This window comes from Crocuta crocuta, unplaced genomic scaffold (genome assembly GCF_008692635.1).
Source record: "Crocuta crocuta isolate KB4526 unplaced genomic scaffold, BGI_CrCroc_1.0 scaffold25, whole genome shotgun sequence".
Taxonomy (NCBI): domain Eukaryota; kingdom Metazoa; phylum Chordata; class Mammalia; order Carnivora; family Hyaenidae; genus Crocuta; species Crocuta crocuta.
In genome coordinates, this window is record NW_027532015.1 from 6,504,097 (window position 1) to 6,509,985 (window position 5,889).

Sequence of the window (5,889 nt, forward strand, 5' to 3'; positions counted from 1 at the left end):
CTAAGATTATACAGTATTTATCTGTGTCTGGCGTATTTCACTTACCATAGTATCTTCCAGGTTCACCCATGTTGTTGCAAATGGGAAGATTTTCTTCTATGCTGTGTATGCACACACTTAGATTGTTTTCATATATCAAATATTGTGCATAACTGTGCAATGAATGTAGGGACACAGATGTATCTTTGTGATACTAGTTTAATTTCTTTTGGATTTATACCCAGAAATGGTATTGCTGGATCATATGGATATTCTATTTTACATTTTTTGAGCAACCACCATACTGTTTTCCATAATGGTTGTACTAATTTACATTCCCATCAACAGTGTACCAGAGTCCCTTTTTCTCCATATCCTTGCCAGCACCTGCTATCTTTTATCTTTTTGATAATAACCATTCTACCAAGTGTAATATATTTTATTGTGGGCTAGATTTGCATTAATCTTATAATTAGTGATGTTGAGCACATTTTCATATACCTGTTGGACATTTTTATGTCCTTTTGAGAAGTAAGGTCCTATTCAGGTCCTTAGCCCACCCATTTCAAATTGGGTTATTTGGGTCTTTTGCTGTTGAGTTGTTTGAGTTCCTTATATATTTTGGATATTAATTTCTTATCTGATAGATGGTGTGTAAATATTGTCCCTATTCTGTACGTTTCTTTTCCACTCTTGATTATTCGCTTTTCTGTGCAGAAACTTCTTAGTTTGATGCAATCCTATTTGTCGATTTTGCTTTTGTTACCTGTGCATTTGGTGACATCTTGAAAAAAATCATTGCCCAAACCAATGCCAACAAAAATCATCCCTGTGCTTTTATCTAGTAGTCTTACAGTTTCAGGTCTTATGTTTAATTCTTTAATCCATTTCAAGTTGATTTTTTTGTATATGATGTGAAAGAGGGGTCCAGTTTAATTCTTTTCCATCTGAACATCAAGTTTTCACAAAACCATTTTTTGAAGAAACTATCTTCTCATTATTATGTGTTCTTAGCATCTTTGTCAAAGATCAATTGACCAAAGATGCATGGATTTACTTCTGGGCTCTCTATTCTGTTGCATTGGTCTACATGTCTTTTTTATGCCTGTACTATACTGTTTTAATATAACTTTAATATATTATATTAATATATTATATTATATTATATTATTATAATATTATATTATTATATTATAATTATACTAATTATTATATTATAATATATAATATATATAAATTTATATTATATAAATATGATATATAATAATTATATATAATAAATATATTATATATAAATAATAATANATATAGTATAATATAATATATTAATATAACTTTAATATAACTTTGTAGTATATTTTGAAATCAGGAAATGTGATGCCTCCAGCTTTGTTATTCTTGTTCAAGATTGCTTTAGCTATTCAGGGTTGGTTTCGCAGTCCCATATGAATTTTAGGATTGTTTTTACCATTTCTATAAAGAATGCCATTGGGATTTTGATAGGGATTACATTGAATCTATAGATGGCTTTGGATAGAATGGACATTTGACATTTGACATTTTGACAAAGTTCAATCCATTAACACACAATGTCTTTCCATTTATTTGTGTCTTCTTTAACTCCCTTCATCAAGGTTTCATATTTCTCAATTTACAAGGCTTTTACCTCTTTAAGTTTATTCCTAAGTAATTTACTCTTTGTCTTGCTGTTGCAAATGGAATTGTTTCCTTCATTTACTTTTTGAATGGTTTGTTGTTTTGTGCATAGAAGTGTGCTTGATTTTTGTATGTTGATTTTGTATCCTTCACTTTATTAAATTCATTTACTAGTTCTAATAGTTTTTTGCTGTTGAGTCTTTAGAGTTTTCTACATATATGGATCATGTCATCTGCAAAGAGAGATCATTTCACTACTTCCTTTCCAATGTGGATGCCTTTTATTTCTCTCTTCTTGTCTCATTGCTCTGGCTAGGATTTCCAATACTACATTAAATAGAAGTGGTAAGAGGGGGCATTCTTGCCTTTGTGCTGGATTTTCAAGGGAAAGCTTTTAGTTTTTCCCCATTAAATGTGATGTTAACTATCACATTTTTTTCAGATAGCCTTTTTTGGTTGGGGTAAATTTCTTCCGTATTTATTTTCTTGAGAGCTTTAATTATAAATAGATGTTGACTTTGTCAAATGTTTTTTCTGCATCTATTGAGGACATCAAATTATACTATAAATTTATTGTAGTAGTAGTAGCACTATATATTGTTATTAGGTTATTTACTTGAGATTTTTCTTATTTCTTAATGTAGGCACTTGTTACTATGAACTTCTCTCTTAGAATTATTTTTGATGCATCCCTTAAATTTTGGTTTGTTACAAACCCAGTGAAGAAATGGGCAGAAGATATGAACAGACACTTCTCCAAAGAGGACATCCAGATGGTCAACAGACNGGTTTGTTACATTTCCATTGTCAATTGTCTCAAAACATTTTTTGATTTCTCTTTTGATTTCTTCTTTGAAAGATTTGCTGTCAGCAGCATGTGACATATTTGTGAATTTTCTGGTTTTCTTCTATTATTGTTGTCAAAAAAAGATGCTTGATGTGATTTCAATCTTCTTTAATTTATTAAGTTTTCTTTTGTGGCCTAATATATGATCTGTCCCAGAGAATATTCCATGAGCACTTAAGAAGGAGGAGTTTTTTGTGGCTTTTGGATGGAATGTTCCTGTATATATCTTTTAATTTCATCTGGTATAGTGTGTCATTTAAGGTCAATATTTTCTTATTGATTTCTGTCTATATGATCTATTCATTAATATAAGTGGGGTATTAAGGTTCCCTGCTATTATTTTACTACCATTTCTCCCTTTTAGGTCTGTTAATATTTGCTTTCCATATTTAGGTGCTTCTATGTTGGGTACATATTTATAAATGTTATATCCTCTTGCTGTATTGACCTCTTTAATCATCATGTAATGCTCTTCTTTGTCTCTTATTACAGTCTTCATTTTAAAGTCTATTTTGTCTGATAGTATAGCTATCCCAACTTTTTAATTTTCATTTACAAATAGGATCTTTTTCCATCCCTTCACTTTCAGTCTGTGTGTGTTATTATACCTGAAGTGAGTGAGTCTCTCTTGTAGGCCGCATATAGATGAGTCTTACATCTTCATCCATTCAGTCACTCTATGTCTTTAAATTGGAAAATTTAGTTTATTTAAATTGAAGTAATTATTGATAGCTATGTACTTATTGTCATTTTGTTAATTGCCTTCTTCCTTTGTGATTCAATTACTTTCTTTAGTGATCTCCTTATCTCTTGCATCCCTAATACAGGTTTTTGTTCTGTGGTTCCCATGAGACATATATATAACAACTTATAGCTATAACAGTCTATTTTAAGTTGATAACAACTTAAGTTTAATCACATTCTAAAGTTCTACAGTTTTACTCCATGCCCCCCAATGTTTTACATATTTGATGTCATATCTTATCTCTTTTTATCTTGAGTATCCTTTAATTATTATTGTCCTTTATCAGATGAGTCTATTGCAAATATTTTTTCCCAGGCTATGGCCTATCTTCTAATTCTCTAGATATTGTCTTTTCCAGAGCAAAAGATTTTTATTTTAGTGAAGTCTGGCTTATCAATTATTTGTTTCATGTACATGTTTTGCTGTATCTAAAAAGTCAATATCATACCCAGGGTCATCTAGGTTTTCTCCTGTTATGTTATCTTCTAGAGGTTTCATAGTTTGCCTTTTACATTTAGGTCTGTGATTCATAGAGAGTTAATTTTTATAAAAGTAATTTTGGTATTTCTTTTTTGTTTTTTTTATTTCATTTTTTTATGTTTATTTATTTTTGAAAGAGAAAGAGACAGACATACAGAGCATGAGTGGGGGAGGAGCAGAGACAGGGAGAAAGAATCTGAAGCAGGCTCCAGGCTCTGAGCTGTCAACCCAGAGCATGATGCAGAGCTCAAATTCCCAAACTAGACATCATAACCTGAGCAGAAGTCAGCTGCTTAACCAACTGAGACACACAGGCACCCCAATTTTGGTATTTCTAAGGTATAAAATGGGTTTCTGTAGTTTAAGTCCCAGTTTATAACATCATGACTATAGGAACCAAGGGTTTGATTTATCTGAGATTGCTTTTTAATCATCCAGAAATCAATTAGGTCATATGTTGGAGTTTATCCTAAATGAACTAAACATTTAGTTTCCTAAATATCTCTCTTTATTTAAATAGATTTCACTAGGATTATATGGTTAGATGGGTTAGTTTGTTGTTTAAAAATTAATTCTCAGGAGCAAAACAGTCAACACAAGAACAAACAGTCAACAGTTACAGCATGTGGACATGATTGATCATTATAACTATTACCATGTGGTATTTAAGGTTTTAAGTATTTAAGTTTATTTAAGGGCTCAAATAAAAAATAAAAATTCAACAGGTTTTTTTGTTTGTTTTTTTTTTAATTTCTAGGAGAGAGAGAGAGACAGCATGAGCAGGGGAGGGTCAGAGAGAGAGGGAGACACAGACTCTGAAATAGGCTCCGGCTCTGAGCTGGCAGTCAGCACAGAGCCCGACGCGGGGCTCGAACCCACGAACCGTGAGATCATGACCTAAGTGAAAGTTGGATGCTCAACCGACTAAGCCACCCAGGCGCCCCAAAATTCAACAGGGTTTAAAGGAAGTGGAACTCAGATCAATTTTTGCCATTACCTTCAAAACTGATCTGACCTAAACAATACACCAATGCTAAGGTCTGAGCATGGTAATGCCCTTCTAGTGGATGGAAGCTTTGGAAAGACTCTTTATTCTCTGGTAAGTATCATTTTACACTAATCCTACTATGACCAACCTTGATCTTGACCTAGTATGACACTTGATAGTAACCCTTGAAATATTCAAAAGACTTTTATTTGTATTTTTCCAAAACTCCATAATAAATATTACATAAGTCATAAGCATCAATAGAATCATCTACAATATTCCTGTTGCTTATTGCCCAGAGGCCATATTGAAAAAATCAGTTGGAAAAAATATTAGAATAAAAGTAACAATGGGCAATGGAGAGAATGGAAAGGGCCAAGAGAGGGATCAATGGTACTGATTATGTCATCTTCATTGAGAAACACTGAATACAATCTCACATCTTTCATTACCCAACAGACTCAGCTTCAGCCTGCTCCCTGCTTTTACTTAATTTATAAGCATTGCTTTATTGGCAACAAAAAAAAAAAAAAAAAAAAGAAATGATGAATTACCTTCTCCTTAAGTCATAAGTTCATGTCCAATGCAGCTTTTTGTGTGCAGCTTACAAATTTTGTTTTACAAATTATGAGAAGCAGAAGGGACACTGCTTGCATTTTCATTTTTCAGGTTGAGTTTTCAGCAGGGGAGACAGAACAAACTTTGGAGTTTGAAATAAATCCGACCTGCAAATCACCACGGAAAAATTAAATTGAAAGTTAATAATTAAACCTATCCACTGCTAGCCTGAGGAAAAGCTGTGAACTTCTAAGCATGAAGATTTGTGTTCAGGTCACATACTGCCTGTTCTTCATCATATCCTGCTCACACTACAGCAAAGCATGCATAATCCCTCTGATGCCAGTTTTCATTTGTTTGAGCGGGCATCACTCCCTTGGCCACAGCTGATCACCTCTGCCAGCACCAATTTTGCAAGATGGTGTTTCTTTCTCCCACTCTTTGTTAAAACTACACACATTTTAACAGTGGCCTTGGGCATTGTAATTCACTCAGGAATAGTAACTTTTACCCTAATACTTTCATTTTGCCAGGAGGAGGAAAAGTTGTCTGAAGACAGGTTGGTAGTGGAGGAAATGGCAAAAAAAAAAAAAAAAAAAAAAAAAACACTTGTTGAAAAAAACAGACAAAACAAGG